Here is a 24,603-nt window from a genome sequence, read left to right as displayed (position 1 = left end):
ACATTAAACCATTTCCAGTTGGGACCCAATGACGCCATGTCCTCAATGGTTTATATTTATTTAATATGCATTTGCCTGGAAAATAATAATTCCATGACAAGCATAGTGCCAGACACAAGAGTTTCAACAATGAACACAGGAATACATTCCTTAGTTTAATGGGGCTTATATATTTACAATCTAAAAGGAAGGATACATAAGTAATGTAGAATGAGCTTTATAATCAGCCAGGCCAGAAATCAGATTGTGATTCCATAAATGATTAACTGGGATAAAATACATTTAGTCGGTTATTTTCTTAATTTTTTATTATGATAGGTAGCCATGGATATTTTATGAGTATTGTTTCCTATTATAGAGTCAGAGCAGAATAGTAAGAAGTGAACTGGATTAGGAATCGAAAGACTTGAGTGCTCATTCAGGTCCATGAACAACTTGCCTTTTGCCTCTGTGAAGGTCATTAATTTTTCTATAGCTCTCTTTCCTGTCTGCATTTTGGAGAAATCCACAGTACTGTGGTGAAGATTTTGGGAGACTGTGAAGGTAAAGAATCAAACCTTGGTACATCCTAGCTCTGTAGTGAATGCCAGTTCCTCTTCCTTCTCTCCCCAGCCCAGTGTACTCTTTAGTCCTCTCCAGTCTTACCACAACTAGCATTGGACTCTGGACTTTTCAGGAGGCAGGGGAGGGGTGGAGTAGAGGATAGAGATTATTTTGTCAGTGTCTTTATACAAGTTGCCAGTGGGGGCAAAATAGAACCATCCTTCCAGAGGGAAATCTCATGACATCTTCTACTTACATTCATATATGTGGCAGTGTTTTCACATCTTTAGCTTCTAAGATCAGAAAATATAAGCTTTGCCTAGATTTTTAAGATACTTTTCAAACTCTAACTCATATTTAAACTAAATATACCAAGTTTTCACAGAATGGGGGGAATGTAAGTTCATAAGCAAACTATTTGTTATTCTAAAAAAAAGAAGACATTTCTAACATACAAGTTGCTGACATTTGCCAGTTTATTTGCAAAATACCAGTGTAGCAAGAGGGAATTTGTCTATGAATGTTCCACATAATGTCCACATACTGAATTTCTTGTGTTAAGCAACTCTAAAACATACTTTCTAGTTTTAGGATCCCAAAGTTTCACCTGTTTTAACACACATTTCTTGATCCCCAGTGTGGAGAAAGAAATGAATCTATTTTGTTTGAAATTATTCATGATGCTCACTCAATTCATAATTCAAAGAGCCTGTTGAGAAGCCTACACTTTCAGATATAATAGAACTTTATTGTAAGGTATTTCATCAGTTACGTTATGAAGATAGATATATCTTCCAATAATAAATCATGTAGCATTAGTAAAAATAAGGAGATGACTTCTTGCTGTTTTAAATCACATTTTTGTTAGAGGGATACTTTAAGAAAGTTTGTTTCTTACAGTGAAGAGTGCTTATGATTCAGTAACTACTTGATCCTCTCTTCAATATCTTCGTCAAAATCAAGCAAAACAAAATTTACTCAGAAACTTTCAAAGTCATTGTGGAATGACCCCATTTTTATCAATCTAACCATCTCTTTATCTCTCTCTCCTTATCTATCCACCACCCATGCATTCATTCACCCCCCATCTATCCGTAAATACATGCAATATGTAAATAGATTTATTTCCTTATTTGCATAAGCAAGATCTGAAATGATGTAAACAATATGAGTAATTTTTTTAAGTAGAGGGATTTTGTTTTTTCTACTTTTTTGTATTTTTGTTGTTATGATTTTTTTTATTTAAGCAATTTTTACCAAAAAAGTGCTTTTAAAAAAAATACAGTAGCATTCTGTATGGCCTAAGCATTCTCAAGTAGAAAGGTTAGGTGTGCTTTGAGACACTCTCTAAAGTGGACCACTCTACTTTCTGTAGGGCAGAAGGCTCTTTGAATTGGGGATGACATCTCTTCTCTTGGTTTCAGTTAGTCACCTTTCATATGTCATGATACCCATCTTGTTGAATTTTTATATACATGCACTAAAGCCCTGGCTTGGAAGTGAAATACGAACCCTGATCATAATCATCCTCTTATTTGTGTGTGTTGCAGACATACAGAGAAACAGTTTTATTATTAACAAGGCTGGTTTCCACCAAGGATACAGATTTTGAAATCTGATCTATGTTAAAGGATTTTTCGAAAGGATTTCTTGTTCTTAAGATTCACTGAAAAAATCTTAGTAGGGCTTCAAAATGGGGAGGTCAGCAGAGGATTTAGAGGGTTTTGATCTCTTGGCTCACTTAGCTTAAGGCAGGTATTTCAAGGTGGGAAACTAATTAGGATAGGGCAAAGTTCATAATATAATAGTTTATCAGTGGTGATCATAGCATGATGAGAGTCTTGAAGTGAGTTTGACAAATGAGCTGTTTGCCCACATGAGGAATCTAAAGTAGGAGACATTTTTGCCAAGGTGAGCAAACTGTTCAGGTATATAGGTTTGTAGGAATTTACTAATGCAAACAGGGAAGATATCTGTTGTTTTACAATCTGAACATTTCTGGGCAATGTTCCAGGAACAAATGATTAACTCTGTTGACAGAGGTGTCCTCAGTTCACAGTCATGTGAGTTAAGCTGTGTGGATGCAGGTGGTCCCAATTCTCATACCTCTGTAATTTTCCTGCTTCCCAATCCAACAGAAGATTTCTTTTTTCTCTTGGGAGGTGACTCTTTCCTTTGTAACAAATTTGTTATATTCGAGTATAACTAGAGTATAACTACACTTAGCTGTGTCTTCTTAGAGGATAGGGGTAATGCTTAATTTTTATTTTTATCTCCACCCTTTAGACCAAAGCTTAACCTTATGCATAGATGGTTCTTCAAAAATTTTCTGTTGCATTTAAATTTGGTTACTTGCTTTGCTTCCCTGTGAGCCCCTTGTCTCTGGTTATCTCATATTCCTAATCTAGTCTTCCTTTAGTAGAACAAGTGTTTCTTGAGCATCTATTTTATGCCAAACATTGTGTGAATTCACATGTTCTTAAGCTTGAATTCCATTTGAGTCACTCTGAGAGTTTTAAAAATAAAATATTAAGGAGCTTTAAAAAAAATGCTAGCCAGGCCAGCTCCCAGGGTTTCTGATTTAATTGATTTGAGACATGGCGTAGGCATCAGCGTTTTTTAAATCTCTATTTTAATTTTCAGCCAAACTTGAGTGCCACATGATAGTTAGAGGAATCAGTGATGAAAAATGCACATGTGGTTTCAGAGAGCTTGGTGGAGGAAGAAATATTTTACACAAATACTCAGGGTAATAATTGTTTGGAGAAAATTACAGCAAGTACTTTAAAGGAAGAGTTTAGGAGAGAACTTACAGCATGGTTACCTAAATTTCCTAAGGGGTCAGAAGAGGATATCCTGGGAAAGAGACATTTAGGGTGAGACTTGAAGGTTGAGTAGAAAGTAACCAAGTGGTAAAGGAAAGGAAGAAAGAAGGCATGCCTTGGGACTGAAAAGATCGTGATGAGTGAAAGGATCAGAGAGAAGGCCAGTGTGGGGAAGTCCAGTGAATGCAGAGCTCGTCGTAGTGTAATGATTGCGGTGAACTAAGCAGGGGCTAACTAACTCTATCGGGGCTTGTAGGGCAGTGAGTGATTTCTGACTTTATTCTAAGGGTAATGGGAAGCCATTTAAGGTAGAGACTTGATCCAAAATGTATTTTAGAAAGCTCCCACTAGCAGCAGATATTGAAGGAATGTATCTGCAGGAGGGGAGATGGGCTCTGTAAACTAGGATGAATGGAGACTGTCGAAGGCAGAGGGGAATGATAGGTTTGGACAGGAGAGGTTGACGTGGTGATGGGGAAAAATGTAAAGATTTGAGATATTCTTTGGTGGTACAATCAATAGGACTTTTCAATGGCTTGAGTATAGCTATTTGTTAATAATTGGACTGATAGTGAATACCGCTGATTCTACCAGCACTTGCATTCTATAATTATATCACTTTAGTTTATTCAAAGAATCTTGAGTCACACACATTAAAGCATGACATAGGTTCATTTAAAGTTCTTGAGCACTCCAAATATTTCAGGCACTGGGTCATTAAGTCAATACAATTTTTTTTTGATGTTTTAGGGGAAGAAAGGAGCTTGAGAAACTATAACTCCTTATGAATATCTGAGAAAATTCAAAACTGTTTTTTTAAATCCAGTACCAAGAAAGCTGTCTCTTTTTCTATGTTCACATATTGAAAGTGAGCTGACCAGTGTGAGCATGCTAGAATGCTCTGCCTGAGTGATCCAGCCTTCAGAGAGTTTAGATTAATGAAGATCATTTTGCTACAGATTAACCTCCTTGGTTGAAGTGCTTTATGTTTCAGAAGGAAGCATAATGAAAAGGCCATCCTTCAATTTGTAGTAAGTATAAAATTCACTCTTTTCCCTGATATATTAATGTTCACACGTCTGTAGTGAACAAGATGATATTTAGTAAAACAAGTTAATATTTAACATAGAAACAATTTAGATTCACTCTGGACTCCCAAGAAGATTCATTACTTATATGTTTAAGTATCTTTACTTACTATTGTAACATCATATACATTTCCTGAAGCAAATTTTGAAATAGTATTTGGAAATCTTGCAGAGGTTGTCAAAGCTATATAGCTGCTGGCTAATATTGATTGCTTTACAAACTTTTACGAATTCCTACTCAAACATTTCACTAACTCTATTGTGGCCCAAGATTTCTGATACTCTATAAAGATACTCTATTTTCTAAAACAAATTCTAGTCAGATTTGTAATTGCTAAGTCAGAAATGGAATTGAAATTCAGACAATAGCTATAATGATGAATATGTGTCATTATACATTTGTCAAAACCTATAGAGTGTACAACACTAAGAGTGAACCCTAATGTAAACTGTGGACTTTGTGGTGAAAATGATGTATCAGTGTAGGTTCCTCAACGGTAACAAATGTATCACTCTGGTAAGGGATATTGAACAAGGCTGTGCGAATGGCAGAGTGGTATATGGGAAATTTCTGTACTCTCTGCTTACTTTTGGTATGAACCTAAAACTGCTCTAAAAAATAAAAGTCTATTAAAAATATAGGTGAGATTCCCTGGTGGCGCAGTGGTTAGGAATCCTCCTGCCAATGCAGGGGACACGGGTTTGAGCCCTGGTCTGGGAAGATCCCACATGCCGCGGAGCAACTAAACTTGTGCACCACAGCTACTGAGCCTGCACTCTAGAGCCCACCAGCCACAACTACTGAGCCCACTTGCCACAACTACTGAAGCCTGCACACCTAGAGCCTGTGCTCTGCAACAAGAGCAGCCACTGCAATGAGAAGCCCATGAACCACAACGAAGAGTAGACCCTGCTCGCTGCAGCTAGAGAAAGCCCGCGCAGCAACAAAGACCCAATGCAGCCAAAAATAAATAAGTAAAAATAATGAAGTTCCCTTAAAAAAATAAGTAAAATATAAAAATGCAGGCACTATTACAATTCACATACTGTATGGAAAACTATGCTAATGAGATAGAAGTCTGGATGAGGAAAAACATTACAGAATACAGGTGTCCCAGTGGAAGAGTCACAGGGTCATCTGATCATTATGCTTTGGTATTGAAGCCTGGTATAACTGTGTGTTATGATACTCCTAGTCCAGGGCACGTTGCTTATTTTTGTCTTGGCACTGAATTTGTGTCAAGAAATGCACAATACTTTTAACCCCCTTGGAGGTACACTATGCAGTAGAAATATGTTATGAGCAGTAGGAGAAGGTAGAATGGTGAATGTGTTTTCTGTGTGTGTGTGTATAAGGGGGGGGGATGGAGAGGAGGGGAAGAGGGGAATGGAGGGAGGGGGGGAGATTGATTTTGTAAAGATTAAGAGACAATAGACTCATGATTCAGTTTTCATTTCAAATCTCAGCTCTGCTGTTTTCTGCCCTGCCTCCTCAAGCAAAATGAGCTAAATTCACTTTAACTTTAAAATTGTGATAATATCACTACCTCTCGTATTGTGGTGAGGATTAAATGATAAAGTGCTTATATTTGACTTAGCACAGTGGGTGTCACAGATCAGTGCTGCTCACTGTGTGACCTTTGGTAAGTCCCGTAACTGCTTGGGGTCTCCAGTTCTTCATCAGAAAAGAAGGTCATTGCACAAAACTATGGGTTGTAAAATCCAGCTGTAAAATGCCATATGCTTTTCTTTGCTAACTGCACCTCAAGGGAAACAGTCCTGTGACCTATTTTCTCATTAATGCCATTTAGTGAACCACAGGACTAAATATTTTACTAAACTGGAGAAATCAAAACATCATTTTTTTTACAGGTAGGTTTTCATTTTCCCTCTGAAAACCCGGCAGATGTTGGAATATTGAGAACATAGAGAAGACAGTTTCTGTTACATTTCCTGCATGGTAGTAGAGGGAGAACTTATTCTGCTCTTACACAGATATTTGTGCAAGTGTTGTCGGCCAAATTCTAAAACCACACATGGCCCAGGACTAAGATTGCCAGATAAAGTTCAGTAGCACACTCCAGCATATTTGAATTTTAGCTAAACAAGTGATTTTTTTTAGTATAAATATTTTCCAAATATTGCATGGGACAGTCACTAAAAATTATTCTTCGCTTATCTGAAATTCAGATATGACTGGGAATTTTGTGTCTTTATTTGCTACATCTGATGACCTTATATCAACAAAATTCACATGGCTATTATTTTAAACTTCTACCAGAAGGAAAAGAACCACAAGTATCTTCAAATCTTTCCTCTCCTCCATATTCCCACAGCCACTTGGTTCAGGGTCTGCTGTGGACTAAATGTTCTTGTCCCCCCACAGTTCACATGTTGAAGCCATAGTGCCCAGTGCAATAATATTTGGAGGTGGGGCCTTGGGAGGTAATTAGGTTTAGTTGAGGTGATGATTTGGGTTTGTCATGAGAGATTAGTGTCCTTTTAAGAAGAGAGTCTCTCTCTCTCTCTCCTCCATGTGAATGTACATTGAAAAGGCAGCCCTCTTCAAGACAGTAAGAAGGTTCTCAGCAGGAACCACATCCTCCAGCCTATTGATCTTGAATTTCCTGCCTTCACTACTATGAAGAATAAATGTCTGTTGTTTAAGCCACCCAGTTATGGTATTTTGTGACAGCAGCCTAAGCCAACTAATGTTCACTGAATTGTCTCTAAGGCTAAAATGCTCAGTAGTTTCCTAATCTCCTTAGTTTCATTTATTCTTCCATTTGGTTTGATGGAACTTTCTAATAAAACATGCTACGAGGATGAATTTTATCAAACTTGTATAAAATCACATCACTGTGCTGCTTAATATCCTTCAATCCTTCCTCCTCATCTTCCAAATTCATTACTGGGGCATAAAGGTTGTAAATGGTTATGGGAGGCCATCACTTTTCAGAGGTTTACGAGGTAGTCTTTGAAATGACAAGGTTTTTATCCAGGGTCTGCCAGTTCCTACCTGCTATCTGTGTTAACCTCTCTGTGCCTTAGTTTCCTCACTTGTGAAAGGAAACATAACACTACCCAGTGTGTATGTCTGTTGTGGTGTCTGAATGGATGAAATATATTGGTAGGTTGGAAATACTGAGCAAGAACTTGGCACAGAGTAAAGTCTTAAGAAATATTAGCTGTAATGTAATTTTCATATTTTAATAATGTCATATAATGTCATTTCCATAATGACTTGGCCCCTTCCTCCCCTCCTACCACAAGGCTGTACTTTAAAAGTTCATCTATCTTCTATGCCTGCATTCCTGGAGCAAGTATGCATCTGCGATACCTCTCATCCTTTGCCAATGCTGTTTTCTCTGCTTGGGATGCCTTTTCCCCTAGAATTCACTTTTCCAGGCAGCTCAGATATCTTTTCTTTAGGAAATCTATCCTTGACTTACCATGAATAGTAGTTCCTATCTAAGCTGACACTGCCTGAAATGTCTTACTAACCTCTAAACTTATATATGAGGTAACTAATTTATTAAGTGCTTCCTTGAAAATGTTCATTTCAGCAAGTCATCAGCAGAGTAGAAAATCCTTTGTCATGTGAGTTCCTTAGAGGGAGCGCCTGAGTCAGGGATTTGGGTGCGCTATGATTATGGAGAATGTGCTTTTTCTGAACCACTTAAGAGTGAGTAAAGCAGGATAGGGAAGAAATAGATGAGAACTGATGTGGTCTTACATACAGTCTTGTTTTAGTCTAGGGGCGAGGGGATATTCTGGAACATAGCTTGTACTGGAGTTGTCCCACCTGGAGGTGGGAGTCTTGTTTAACCTGACAAAAGGCATCTCCCCTACTTGGCCAAGGACAGTTTTCCACAGAAGGTTACAGATTTGAACATGACTTGCAGGTCTTCTGGAGGATGAGTGCACTTGTCTGAAAAGAGTATCTGCACAGGCACCAGATGTCTGCTGGTGTCTTTTAACTGGAGAGGACTTACAACCCTTCAGTTTAATACCTTTGTTTTTCTGCTGAAAAACGAATGATTAAGTGATCTGTCCATATCCAATTGTAAATTAATATCTGTAATTAGAACCTAGGTCTTCTATTTTGTAAGCAGGAGCTCTTTGCATTACAGAAAAGATCATTTACTTCTCTGTATTTTCTGTTATTGAATGGGACTGCATACCCATTTATTAACTGCAGTGACTGGTGACTTTACTGAGATTCTGGGTCCCCAAGGCATGCTCGCTGACCTATTTGGAAGGGACAGCCTATGACCATGACAAAGAAACTCAGCTACCTGATTTAAATGAGAGTCAAGCTCACAGTACACATGAAAGGTAGTTTTAACTTGTTATTCTAAGGTTAACACCAACCACGTTAATGAGATCCAAATTGCATTTGTTGAGTCAGAGAGTAAAGTGGTGTTTAGGTGAAAAGAAAATTGTTAAAACTGACAAAGAGAGCTAATGATAATGGGATGCTTAATGGTGTGATGGAGGAGAGAGACAGCTGGAACACTCTCTTAATGGAAGTTCAAATAATTTTTGCTGAACTTTCTCCTAACTCTTTTGCTCTTGCATTATGTATGTTTTATCACACTAAAACTCTGAGCATAGTGTCTAAGCCTGTATTTTGAGATATGCCTTCAGACACTCTTTAATTAGTTTTGAGGTTTTGTTATGCATAAGATCATTTTCCTCTTTAAAATAAACACAGGTAGGGCTTCCCTGGTGGCGCAGTGGTTGAGAGTCTGCCTGCCGATGCAGGGCACACGGGTTCGTGCCCTGGTCCGGGAAGATCCCACATGGCGCGGAGCGGCTGGGCCCGTGAGCTATGGCCGCTGAGCCTGCATGTCCGGAGCCTGTGCTCCGCAACGGGAGAGGCCACAACAGTGAGAGGCCCGTGTACCGCAAAAAAAAAATAAATAAATAAATAAATAAAAATAAACACGGGTAGTACTTATCAGAATGTACAGATGGGAATGATATTAGTGGAAGATAATAGTAGAAATGACAAATCCTAATTGTTCAGCAAATTGTTAGATTCATTGAAATAAAAAGAAAAATCACTTTCATAAATCGTTGCATCGGTGGGAGAAAATATCCAAAACCAAGCAATATAATATTCTGTAGAACGTAATTTGTCTTATTGTATCTCTCTTTTTTCGTAAAATAGCACGACCTATTGCTTTTCTCAGGCACCACTACCTCACCCCCATAAATTTATTCTTCCGACTGTGTGTCTTTCAGTAAACCAACCTTCCAGTGGTATTTAAATATTCCAGAATCAGGGGTGGGCTGAACTTCTGGCTGTGTCACACTGCAGCTTATTAGCTGTATGACCTTGCAACTTCTCTGACCCTCAGTTTCCCCTTTTATACATACATAGATAAAATCCCCATCTCAGTATTATAATAAGGACTAAGTGGGTTAGTTCATGTACTGGTCTTAGTACATGGTAAATTTTTATTATTTTGAAAGAAATAATTATTAGTATTGATTTAATGGTAAAATATAAAATAATACTAGTATTAGGAAAAATGATTAAATTCCGCTTTAATCTTGGAGAAGGAAAAACTGTCTAATTTTGACTCAAAATGAAAAACAATAAGAAAAGAGATGATATTACACTTGAAAAAAATAACCTTTAGTTGACAAAAATTAGCATAAACAAAGTTAAAACAAACAAGCAAATAAAAAATGACGAACTAGAAAAAATAATTGTGGTCAGGGAATACCTGTAGCCACATGCATCACTTCCTTTCCTCCATGCTTCTTCCTACCACCCACGTGCTTCTCTCTTCCCTCTTCTGTCTGCCTGGAACAGTCGTGTACATTATATTCTTCTCTTTGTAAAGTGACTTGTATCAACCTCTTTTCTCAACTGGATATCCTCCTTCCCCCCAAAATAAACTAAATTGGTAGGTGTTTTATAACTAGCATGCCCTTTGCCCTTGACTCGAAAAGTTTCCAGAAATTTGGACAGTCTGTGTTAGAACTCCTAATTATCAGGGATTGTGTGTCTTTCCTCTGGTCTGGATCCATCCTTACATAGAAATAAGACAATGGTTGGAGGAAAAGGGAAACAAACCTTCAGTACTTCTCCTAGAAGCCATGAGAATCCATACACCTCCAGAAATGGAATTTCCTCAAGTAAAAACCTAGACCCAAGTAGCTCCCATGTTGGGTTCTAACAACTGTTTCCTTGATCTTGATTGCTCATCTGTCATCTTCCTGCTTCATGGGGTAACATGAATTAGGGGTTCGGCTTAAACACTGCTCAAATAGCACTTGTATCCATTTCATTTTAGTTTTTTATTTTTTACTTGGTCCCCTCATTTTAATTCTGCATTTATATTCATATTCCAGCGTGACTGTTCCTTGAAATAATCATATGCTGACTTTGTCTCCAAGATCAAACACATGCTGTTCACCTGATCACGTGGGATTTTGGTTGCCCAAGTACCAAAGATGGCAGAGAATAAAGAACCTAGCCTCTAAAACATAATTAGTATCAGCCTGTCAAATTTCCAGTAAGATGCTTAGGGAGAATAGAGAGGAAAATAACATTTACTAACCAACTATTTGGTAAACACTGTTAGGCAAATAAAATTACATTTTAGTGCATAGAAAACTTTATGAGAATACATTTTTGTTTACAATTTCCAGGTCTAAAAAAGTCACAGAGATTAATTTGTTTGATTATTTAAATCAAATATTTTTTGAGTTCCTATCATGTGCTAGTTGCTCTTCTAGTTGATGGGGATACACCAAAGAACTAAATAGATGAAGCTCTCTTAATTCTGTAGAGTTTATAATATAGTGGGGAGAGGCCCAGTAAACATAATATTTACATATATATTAATATCGTGTGGTGTGTAAAGGTGATATATGCTAAGAAAAGAAAAAGAAAACTTAGAGCAGCCCAGGTAAGGGAGTGGGGTGGGACCACGTTGCAGTATTAAGTACGGTGGTCGGGGGAGACCTCAGTGGCAGGTATATGAGCAGTAAGCAAACACTTGAAGAAGGTGTGGGGTTAGCCCTGCATTGGTCTGGGGACGACTGTTACAGGCAGAGTCCATTAGGGAAGAACTCGTGCGTTTGGGCATGGCCGGGGAGGCATGGACAAGGAGGAGCGTTCTGAGAGTAGACTATGGAGTGAGGGTGAGAATAACAGCAGGGGCAATGATTAGAAATCAGTTAGGTAAATTCTCCATGTCACACGGCAAGAAGATAGCAAAATTGGAATTCAGATCAAGATTTTCCTGACTCCCAAACTCCAGCTCTTTGCACAAGTTTGGATCATAAATTCATTGTTCTTCTTTTGTGCCGAGAAGTTTTGTGTTTCAAGGTTTATAGTGTTTGAGGTGGGGAAGGATGGGGATACTCCTCTCAAGACTGAACCTGCCCCTGGATTCCTTTTCTCTTACCTTCCAATTGCCCTCTCCTTTCTCTGGTTTGATTCTGAGAGAGGGCCGTAGACATCTCTGGAGTTACTTTTATCTTCACGTATTGAACTGTATAACAATCGAATTGATTTTGTGGAGCCAAACGCAAAGGTTTTTCCCAGTGAGAGAAAAATGAGCTGACTGGTATCTGGGTCACTTCCTTTATTGATATCCTTAACGTTACAAAATAGTTTAAAGATGGATGTAGATGGAATTCAGAAGGAAAGCATGAAACAATTGACTTCAGTAGAACATCTCTAATTATGGCTTTAATTATTATGTAATGGAGTTCTGACTGAATTCTAATATAGCATAGATGTGGGAGTTTCCTAATAAGATATATTCAGTACAGGAATTCTTAATATTCATTGGCATTTAAGATAATATGTAGTTCTCAATCTCTTTGTAACTCACAGGCCCACGGTCCACAAATTAAGGACCATTCCCAAGAGATAGTTCTGGAGAGATCATAAATGTCCTGTGTAGTTTGTGTATGAGCTCCGTGAGATTTGCATGTTTGTGTATAGGGGGATAAGGTTCACAGATTTCCTTGGCTTCTTGACCCCAATTAAGATAAAAATCACAGATCAAATAGTTTACTTATGACTCACTGCTTTGTGAAATATAGTATTTTAGATTTTTGTAGTATCTCACAATTTACAAAACACTGATATATATTTTACCTCATTGTTCAGAGAATCCTGTTCAGATATCACTTGCTGAAGTCTTTTGGAGTGGGACAAATTATAAGTAACATAAGAAAAACTTGACTACTTGGAAGTTTTGTTGAGACCAAAGTGTTTATGTCAGTATGATTGAATTTCCTGAAATAGAAAACCAGACTCAAACTAGTTTAAACATTGAAGAGAATTAGGTCAGATAATTGAAATGTACAAAGATAAGGCTGCTTTTTAGGTGTGGCTTGATCCAGAAGTTTACTGTGTCATTAGGGCTCCAGCTCAGCAGTTCTTTTGTCTTTGCTGCCTCAGTGGGTCAGCGTTGTGCTCAGGCTGGCTCCTCTGATGTCCGTAGCAATTCTACACATCATGTTGTCTCCGCACAGTGAAGAGGAGGAGAACTTCTTGATTGTAGTGTTTCCAGGACAGCCCTGAGATCCACTCTGTCGGGCTAGCACATTCGTTCACATGCCATCTACCAAACTCAGTCATTATGGCCAGAGAGCACTGCATGTGCTCATGGACTTGACTAAGTCACACACTCTCTTGGAGGAGCTGAGAGTAGTCATTTCCCTGGGGCCTTGTGGGCACCAGGATAGAGAATTAGTGGTCTTAGGAGGGGGAAAAAGGTATGGAAACTGGGAAAGTAGGAAGTTGGTCACTACACTGAGGCCAAAGGCACATGGAAAACACAGTGTCAACAGCAAGGATGTAGGAAAAAAATCCAGTGACATAAATAGTAGTAAGGCCATGTAAAATGGGAAAACAGAAGCCGGGAGAGGTGGAATAGCAGCCTGAGTGCACACCACTAGTAAGAGGAGCAACTGGGGCTGAAACCCAGAAATTCTAACCCCACACCTGTTGCTCTCTCTACTATGTACTGTTACTTCCACAGAGAACCACGTGCTTAGACTGGATAGTCTGCAGAGCAGCCTCGGCTGTGACCTTGGGAATAAGCCAAGGGGTTATGTATGGCATAGAAATGGCAGCTGCTAATTTTAGTTTCAGTTCCAGATATGGGGAGAGTTCAGAGAATGGTGTAGTTTTCACTTGCAGGACACAGTAATGCATTGCACTTCTCAGAGTTTTTTCAGCTGAGACTGTCAAAGGTCTCTGTAGAGTTGAATCATCTCCTAGTCGATAATTGAGGAGCCAGAGGCAAAGCGATCAGAATAAGCCAATCCACCCCTAGGGCTACCCAGATGGCCTTGGTCTCCAATGCGTGGTTTATGTTTGTTTTCTACTGTAAATAAGTACATGCACACAGGAGCCTGAGACTCCGAAGACCAGGGGTGTCCCTGGGAACCACTGATTAACTTTTCTGTGGCTGGAGGAAGAAAAAGGAAACGCTCAATCGCAAAGTAAATTTTTACTAACGTGATATTATTGAAAAGCACCCGTGATTCATGCCTGATGAGTTCTGCACTGGCTCCGGAAGACTATGACCTTAGGCTTTTTCCTTCCCTGTAAAATGAGGTGTCTGGATTAAATCACCAGAGAGGGCCTTTTCAGCTTTAGTATCTTACGTTCTTTGTTTGGGATCTCTACCCCCATCTAGGCAACCGAGGTATGGAACAAATGATGATTGAAACCATTAGATGGCATTAGGTCAGTGCTCCTCATATGTAATGTGCAAATATTGTCAAAATGAAAGATTCATTGTCTGATTCATTGGAGTTGGAGGGGAGCCCAAGAGTCTGCATACCTAACAAACTCCCCTTTGATACCAGTGCTGCCCATTCCCAGTTCATACTTTGCACACTAAGAGTAGAAAGGTTTAGAGTTCAGTATGTTTCCAACGAAATCCATCCAGGGAAGGGAACAGATGAGGAAGGGGATGGAAGAAGTGGTGACTCTGTCAATTCAAAATCATAGCAGTCACAGGTCCAGTGAGAGTCAGGACCTATAGCTTAAAAAGTAAAACAATACTCTGGTAAAAGCATAAGTCCAAACAAACACATCTGTAGGATTTAGTTAAATGAATTGTGGATGCCTTCATGGCTGCTTGTAGTTACAGCTTACGAGGAGAACCACATCTGGTTCTCCTTTAATCCACACAACTCCATTTGAGAAATACGAGGTAGGTTTTAAAGGTTTCCTGCACTGGATGCACAAGGGCATTGGGCATCAGAGGTTTTCTTTTTTAAGTGGCTTAGGGTTGCATTGCCAGTTAGAAATGTATTGGAACTTCCACCAGGATCCCTAATTCCTGGTATAGGACTGTTTGTATTACAGGGCATGTTCCTCAAACCAAGTCATTTCCTCTATGACCTACATTTTTTTCCCTTTTCTTTTTCTTTTTGCTTTGATGGAATCATTATATTCCTACAATGAAATATAAATTACTTTCTTTTAAGTAATAACCCTGGTGATCCTGAAGCTCTTTGTGTGGGCACCCTTCATTTATCTTTCATTGTAATTTCAGTAATGAGCATAAAAATATCTGAACAAAAAATTGTGTGGAAATACCAGCATAAGATCTAGAAGTGACTCCTTTCACAAGCCGTCTTTATTTACCCCTATTCTTGTTCCCTGGGTCATTGACACCCTCATAGTTAACCGAGTTACAATCCATGCTTCATATGTTCCCTCTTGCATAAGTCTCAATAATAATAATTAGAGCTTAAAATAAATTCATATCCTAGAATGAGTGACCTGTCCTTTATTCACCAGAATGAAGTATGGTTCAAGATTCTCAATTTCTTCATCACCATTTTTATTCTGCACATCCATTTTGTTCTCTGCAGTGGTTTATCGACCCCTGTCAGGTTGAAAAGAAGCAGATAGGACAAGCAGCCACCCAGGAGCTGGGCAGCATGTGCTGTGTGAATGCCACCTGGCTCTGCGGGAGCAGTGGGCTGCCAGCCTGGGCATTGCTTTCTCCCTTGTCTCAGCAGATTGCACATGTACATGAGGTTACGTATTGGCTTATAAGAACATCACTCTATCCCCTTAATTTGGAAGAGCACTGGGAGGAAGATCATTCTGTTGGCCATTTTCAGGTATCCTGGTTACCTGTTCCAAGTCAGTTTGATTCCAGGGGAGTAATTTTTGGTCATTAAAAACCATTAATTGTCACAAGTCACAGGAAGATGGTTGGTAGTTCTCAACTAGCTGAACTCCTTAAGCACATGTATATTACGTAGCCCAACCCTTAACAACAACAGTAAGAGTAATGGTAATGATAGCAACTAACATTTGTTGAGTTCTTAACAATATCTAGTTGTATGGTTAAAAGTATTATCTCAGTTAGTCTTCTCAGTGAAACTATAAATCAGCCATTGTCATTCTTCTTCATCACATTATTATTGTTTCTTGTCTGTTGTTGGAAAATATGTAGCCTCAGGGAGATTAAGTAACTTATCAAGAGTTAGTGATTAATTGGGTGTGAAGCCAAGATTAAAACTCAGCTCTGGAAATCACGCTCTTAACTCCTGTATTTGGGGTTTGTTGGCTTAAGCTTAGCATTGCTCATTCTATTAAACATCCTTCCTCATTACAGGTATTCTCTGAGTGCAGAGGGCCTGACTGTCCTGTCCCATGTAGTGGCACCAGGACTTAGAATAGTGCCTACCACATGGGAAGGACTTAAATGTATAACTGGAGACAGAGACAGAGACAGAGAGAGACAGAGATAAAGGGAAGAAACAGAGCAAGAAAGGAAATAAGAAAACATGTGAAGCCTTGAAGGGCAGGTTAAATTGTTTGTTTGTTGTTTTTGTTTTATCTGAAGGAAGCCACTGAAGGGAGGGAAGAAAGAGGATGTGATAATTATAATGTTTGAGAAAAATCCAAATTAATCTGACAGTACTGTAGGCACAACTTCTTGCAACATTAGGTTTAATGCAAAATAACATTCAATAAAATATTTATTTAAAATCTGTCATCTTAATTGGGAAGATATTTCAGAATACTTTATGTGTGTATTAAATTATATATATATAAATCAAGACATTTTGATTAACTGCTTTTTAAGAGTATATAAATGAATTTATATCTTCAGTAGTTGCAATCCTTCTTTTAAATATATAATTAGGATGAGAACTAAATAAAGCTGCCATAAAAGTACTCTATACAAATGACTATAAAGTACTTATATCATTTGACTTAATAGCCTCTACAAATACTTTCTCTTTTATTTTTCTTTACTCCTTTCTCTCACTCTCTTTCTCTATTTCTCTTTTTTGTAAATGTTTCTAGTGTCAGTGTAAAAGATGCTGAAGGAAAAAAAACGTTAAATATAGTATTTATTATGTAATAGTATTTATAGTATAATATTGTTAAATATAGTATTTAACAATACATGTTGTGTTTCAGTAATTTATAATTGCTTCTCACCTCCCTGTTCCTCTTTCCTCTCACCTCTGAAATTCCAAGAACCTATCTGGGAAAGAAGTAGTAGATTTACCATCACCCAAAGCAAAGAGCAGTGGGCCTGTCTAAAATGATTCAGGAGCTTGGAGAAGGGAAGGGAGATAAAGAATGCATGCTTATGTATAAAACCCTTCTCTTCCTTATACTGTAAAATGAATCTTTTATGTTGGTAAATTCACCAGAGAGGGTGATAATATCTTAGCTTCTCTCCATCTGGGAACGTGATATCCAGCTGTGTTTTCATGACAGACTTTGATCACAGCAAACATTCCAATTGCCCTAAAGGTTTAGATGTAATGGGATTTGATCTATGTCAATTTTTCATAATGTAGTCAATATTGAATTTTTAATCCCTCCCTCCTAAAAACATTGGGATGTACTCCACTCTACCTTGCTTCCTCGTGGGCCACTGCTTTGACACAGTTATAGAGGAAATACTCATCATGTTTTTATCAATGTGGATCTATCCTCTGTTTTGATTCCCAACCAAGTGAAATTTGTCAACAATAAGCATAGAGCTAAATTAAATTTTTAAAGGCCTCCCAAAATCATATGTATTAGATTGTGATTCTGAGTTACAAGTCACAAAGTCAGCCTGAGATAATTCATAAAAAAAATGAAGAACTAGATTTAGCTGGTGAGCTTGAGCTCAGAGGATGCCTAGACCTGCTAACTCAGGACAGAGTGAGTCAGGGCCCCATTATTCAACAACCTAACAATCTAATCGGATGCATTCTATGAAATGTTCAGCTTCTGACCTGAATATTTGCTTGTTTGTGTGGTGCAAGTTTGAAGGGCCATGGATGCCACTTCTGAAGCCTGAGACTCCCTGAGGGCTCTAAAAACCTCCTTTGAATCACCGTTTGCTTGCACTGCTGCAGATAACATTGCAATCAGGGAAGAAATTCTTTGTTTCATCTTGAGCAGGAAGGTCAAAACATCCATCAGTTAAAATCAACAGATGCAGTAACTCCTTTACATTTGCCATTAGGTGTCATACCTCTATTTGTAAACACACACACACACACACACACACACACATTTTTCTTAAAAGCCTTTTCTATGCAGCTCTTTCAGTAGTGCTTTCAGATGAAATTTGCTGGGTTGCTTACATGTGGCCATTTTTTAGAGTCAGAATTGCCAGCGATATACTAATTAATTATAGTGTATTTTATGTAGCACATTAACTTGTTCCATAAATTCATGCGATATCTTCTTTTGTCAGAATTTTTGCCTCAGTCATGTAGGAGAATAAAATATGTACAGAATCACATGGTAACAAAGTTAGCTGCTTTTTGTAAAGAATTTTAAGATTCTTCATTGTGGATTTAATTATATGAATTCTGTTTGTCTTGACAACCCTAAAATTTGATGGAGGTGAGGGAGAAAAGCTGATTCTATGTGGTTTTCCCTACCCAGCTTACATGTCATGTTTACTGATACTCAATTTTAAATACTCAGAACAATTTTCAGACTGGAAAGTGTTTTTGAAAAATGTTATTATGAATTTATTAAGGTCAGGAGAAGATGGCATATACCTATTTCTTCCTGCTTCTCCCCTAAATTAAAAATTTTAAGTACAACTAAATACAGTTGTAAATGGTGGAAACAGTGTAAGAGGCAACCAAAGGAGATTTCTGAAATGCGGTAAGAAGGGAAGCTGATTAGGAGCCTCAGGAATAAACGATAAACACAGCCACGGAGTGTCTTATAACCCCCATTCAACAGAAGAAGGGAACCTGGGTTCAGCAATTTCTGACCCCCAGTCTAGCAACAGATGGCAGCACGAGTAGGCACATTCCTCACACAGACTGAACCAGAGCCCCATGGAAAGCAGAACTGGCAGAACTGGCAAGAGGATCTATTTGGAGATCCACTAACAATAAGCAAGCCATAAAACACTCTCCTTCCCACCAAACCTGAAGCTCCCTCCTCCACAGAGAGATGCTGGAGCTGTTGATGGCACTGCAAGATAGACCACAATAAGCAGGCTGATTGGAGAAGCCTCCTTGTCACTTTCTCCCAGTGACACCAGAGAAAGTGTGGGGCACATCCCATCACCTGGTCTAGGAAGTTCTCTCCATATCCCGCAAGGCATGGTGATCCTAACACAGGGAACTCCCAACAAGGATGCCCCCTGCAGGCCCAAGACTTCCTACCTGCACTGGGAGATGCCAGTGCAGTCATACAGAAGTGGCAGGAGGGACTCAGCCATGCAAGGTGTCAAACTCACAAGGTCTCCTTTTCACTTTGGGATTGAAACTCACCTCTTCAACCCATAGCAGAGATACTGGGGCAGCTGTAGATGGGGGAGCACTGATTGAAGAATCCAACCACGAATGGGCATCTGGCTAGGGAATTTCTTCTCTTTGCTAACTTTTCCTTCACCAGGGGACACCTAGTTGTCCCACCTGAGTAAATTTCTTAGATTCCTCCTTAGGAAATACCAGCAAGAGCCAGTGGGAGCCCCAGGGGCATCAGACTAAAATAATACCACAAAAGATCTGAAAATTAGAATATTAAGGAACCCAGCCCACAAAGCACACTAGGAGCAGCATTTTATATCTAAACAGGGGGGCTACCTGCTCAAATGAAAGACTTAACTAGGGTCCAGACTGTGCTGCACAATAGGAAATACGTCCAGGGTACAAGTGAAAATTCACCCATCATACCAAGAACTAAGAAAATGACAATTTGAATGAGAAAAGACAATCAACTGACAGACATCAAACTGAAATGAATCAGATGTTGAAATTATCTGATGAGGATTTAAAGCAGAATCATGAAAATCCTAAACAACCAGTTGCAAACTCTCTGGAAACAAATGAAAAAAATAGAAGATCTCACCAAAAACATAAAAGTTATTTTTAAAAGAAACAAAAGTAGATTATACAAAGGAAAAAATACAATATCAGAAATAAAAACCTCACTGGGTAGACTCAGTAGTGGAGTGGAGAAAACAGAGGAATCAGTAAACATGAGGACAAATCAATATTATTCACCCAAATATATAAAACAAACAAACAAATAACCCAGTTAAAACAATGGGCAGGAGAACTGAACAGACATTTTTCCAAAGAGGAAATGCGGATGGCCAACAGGCACAGGATAAGATGCTCGACCTCGCTAATCATCAGGGGAATGCAAATCAAAACCACGATGAGATATCACCTCGTACCTGTCAGAATGGCTGTCATCAAAAAGACCACAAATAGCAAATGTTGCCAAGGATGTGGAGAAAAGGGAACCCTCATACACCGTTGGTGGGAATGTAAATTGATGCAGCCACTGTGGAAAAGAGTATGGAGGTTTCTCAAAAAAAACTAAAAATAGAACCACCATATGACCCAGCAATTCCACTGCTGGTATATATCCAACAAATACTGAAACACTAATTGAAAAAGTTATATGCACCCCAGTGTTCACAGCGTCATTATTTACAATTGCCAAGATATGGAATCATCATAAGTGTTAATCAAAAGATGAATGGTTAAAAAAGATGTGTATATACCTACAGTGGAATACTACTCAACCATAGAAAAGAATGAAATTTTGCCATTTGCAGCAACATGGGTGGACTTGGAGGGTATTAGGCTAAGTGAAATAAGTCAGACAGTGAAAGACAAACACTATATGACATCACTTATATATGGGATCTAAAAAATACAACAAACTAGTGAATATAACAAAAAAGAAGCAGACTTACAGGTAGAACAAACTAGTGGTTACCAGTGGGGAGAAGGAAGTGGGGAGGGGCAATATAGGGGTAGGGAATTAAGAAGTACTAACTATTATGTAACACAAGCTACAAGGATATATTGTACAACCTGGGGAATATAGCCAGTATTTTATAATAGCTATACATGGAATATAACCTTTAAACATTGTGAATCACTATATTGTACACCTGTAACTTATATAATATTGTACATCAACTGTACTTGAATAAAAAATTTTTGAAAAATGAAAAACGTAAAACAGACATAAAGAAACAGAGGAAGAAGAATAAAAATGGAAAAGAAGAAGCACAATCAATATAATCCACGATGTCAACACACTGAAGAAGAAAAATCATACAATCCTATTAGTTGACACAGTAAAAGCATTTGACAAAATTAACATCCATTCATGTTAAAGACTCCCAGAAAGTTAGGAATAGAGGGGAATTATCTCAACTTGGTTAAGAGCAGCTGTAAAACACCTACACTAACATTATACTTCATGGTGAAAGACTGAATGTGCTTCCCTTAAGACTGAGAACAAGGTAAAGATTTCCTTTCTCACCACTCTTCTTCAGTATAGTGCCAGAGGTTCTAGCCACTGCAGTAAGGCATGCAGATCAGAAAAGGAGATAAAAATTGCCCCTGTTTCCAGACGATGTTATTGTCTACATAGAATATAACCTGCCCAAAAAAAACCCTCCTAGAATTAATAAGTAAGTTCAGCAAGGTTTTAGGATACAAGATGAACACATAAAAATCATATTTCTATATATAAACAATGAACATGAGGAAATTGAAATAAAAAATATAATACTATCTACATTCACCCCAAGAATAAGGAAATGCTTAGGTGTATCTCAAAACATGTGCAGGTTCTGTATGCTGGTTATTACAAAATGTTGCTAAAAGGAATCAAAGAAGACCTAAACAAATGGAGACATTCTCTGTTCAAGAATGGGAAGACTCAACATAGGAAAAATGTCAGTTACCCCAAAGTTTATCTATAGGCTTAATGAAATTCCAACATTTTTTAAAAATAGGAATGGACAAGCTTGTTCTAAAATGTATATGGAAAGGTACAGGTCCTAGAATGGCTAAGACATTCTTAAAAAAGAAGAAGAAAGTGGGAAGAATCACTCTACTTGGTATTTAGTGCTATTATATAACTACAGTATTCAAGACAGTGTAGTATTGGCAGAGGGATTGATGGATGTATCAATAGAACAGAATAGAGAATCCAAAAAATAGTCCCACACAAATATGCCCAAGTGATTTTTGACAGATCAGTGAAGGATGGATAGCCTTTGAAATGGTGTTAGTGTAATTGCACATTTATAGACAAAATAATAAAACTAAACCTGAGTGTTACCCCTTAAACAAAAGTTACCAAAAAAAAAATGGATGGTGTACTTAAAGGTAAAACGAAGTATTAAAAAAAACCTGAATAGGAGAAAATATTTAGGATTTAGATCTATGCAAAGAGTTCATAGACTTGGCAACAAAATCACAACCAATCAAAGAAAAAATTTATAAATGAGACCTTATTAAAATTGAAAGCATATGCTCTTTGAAAGTTCATATGAAGAGGATGAAAAGACATCCTACATGAAAAGACAGGAAAAAGTATTTGCAAAACAGATATCTAACAGCAGACTAATATCTAGAATATATAAAGAACTCTCAAAAACTCACATTAAAATACAGCAAGACAACAACAACAAAACAGTTCAAATAAGAAAAAAAACTCATGAGGCATTTCACTAGAGAGGGCATACAGATGGCAGATCAGAGCATGAGAAGATGTTCAACATCATTAGCCATCAGGGAAACGCAAATTAAAACCACAATGAAATATCACTATACACCTAGCAGAATGGCTGATATAAAAAATAGACAACAACAAATGCTGACAAGAACTCAGAAACTGGATCATTCAAATATTGCTGGTGAGAATGAGAAGTGGTACGGCCATTCTGAGGAAGTTTGTCCGTTCCTTATAAAACTAAACATGTAACTATAAAATCTATTAATTGTATGCCTGGCATTTATCACAGAGAAATAAAAAATTCACACAAAAGCCTGTACACAAATATTCGTAGCGGCTTAATTTATAAATAACCCTCAAACTGAAAACAGTCCAGATGTCCTTCAGCAACTGAGTGGTTACAAAAATCTGTGGCACAGGACTTCCCTGGTGGCACAGTGGTTGAGAGTCCACCTGCTGATGCAGGGGAACCGGCTTTGAGCCCCGGTCCGGGAGGATCCCACATGCTGCGGAGCGGCTGGGCCCGTGAGCCATGGCCGTTGAGCCTCCGCGTCCAGAGCCTGTGCTCCACAACGGGAGAGGCCACAACAGTGAGAGGCCCGCGTACCACAAAAAAAAAAAAAAAAAAAAAAATCTGTGGCACATACATTCCATAAACAACTACTTTGCAGTAAAAAGGAAGGGGGTGTTGATACGAATAACTTACATGATTCTCTAGGGAATTATGACGAATAGAAGGAGGCTAATCCTGCAAGGTTACAAGATCATATGCTGTATGATTATATAGCATTTTTGAAATGACAACATTTTTTAAATGGGTAAAAATTTTAGTGGTTCCCAGGGGTTAAAAATGAGAGGGAGAGGGGGTCAGGAGAGACCCCCTCCTGTTTATAAATGAGCAACACTAGGGATCCCCATGGTGAAGGAACTATTCCATGTCTTGACTGTGGTGGTGGATACACAGACCTACATAAATGGTAAAATTGTATAGAATTAAATACACACATTATTATGAGTGAGACAGGGGAAATCTGAGTAAGATTGGTGAATTGTACCTATGTCAGTAACCTAGTTGTCATAATGTACTATAGTTTTGTGAAATGTTATCATTGAGGGAAACCAGATGAGGTAGGCTGAAAAATAGCTCCCTAAAATATGCATGTCCTAATCCCTGGGACCTCTGAATATATTCCCTTGCATATGATAAAAGGGACTTTGCATGTGTGATCAAGTTAAGGATCTTGAGATGGGGAGATTATGCTGGATTGTTTGGGTGGATCCAGTATAATCACAAGGATCCTTATAAGGGAGAGAAGGGAGAGATAAAGTCAGATAAGGGATGTGATGATGGAAGCCGAAGTTGGCGTGATGCAATTGCTGACTGGTGACCACAAGCCAAGGAATGCAGGCAGTCTCTAGAAGCTAGAAAAAACAAGGAAACAGAGCTCCCTAGCGCCTCTAGAAAGCAGTCATGCTCTCACTTTGATTTTAGCTCAGTGAAACCCATTTTGGACTTCTGACCTTCAGAATGAATAAGTAATAAATTTGTGTTGCTTTAAGCCATTAGTTATGTGGGCATTTGTTACAGCAGCAATAGAAAATTAATATACTGGCTGAAGTGTGTATATTCCTATTAGTCTTCTATATTATTTCTCACAATTTCATGTAAATCTACAATTATCAGAGTAAAATTTTCAGTTAAAACTATTATGAATGTGATCCCTCATATAAGCAACGCCAATGTGAGTTGTTTTGAAGCATGAAACCAAAATAGAAAGATGAAGGAGAGGAAAAAATAGATTCTCCTCTGGTCTGATAAGACTTATGATAATATCTAAAGTTTTTTTAAAAACAATTATTTATTATTGGCAGTTGTACAGCTTCCTTTTATGACACTTCCAACCTTCTTCCTTCTAGTATAGTACAGTGATAAAATGTATATTCTGGGGTTCAAATGTCTCAGTTAATATTCTAGCATCACTCAAGGGCTGTGAAATCCTGAGCAGGTCCAGGTTTTTCCATTGGAAATTGGAAATAATAAGAGTATCCCCTTCAAAAAGCAGTTGTAACAAATTATTTCTGGGAATGTGGTTATGGTATGTTCATGCCTAGTTCCATGCATTTTCCTAAATTCTCCACCAAGACTCCTCAGCCACTCATT

Source organism: Orcinus orca, chromosome 10 (genome assembly GCF_937001465.1).
Source record: "Orcinus orca chromosome 10, mOrcOrc1.1, whole genome shotgun sequence".
NCBI lineage: Eukaryota > Metazoa > Chordata > Mammalia > Artiodactyla > Delphinidae > Orcinus > Orcinus orca.
This window is presented reverse-complemented; position numbering follows the sequence as displayed.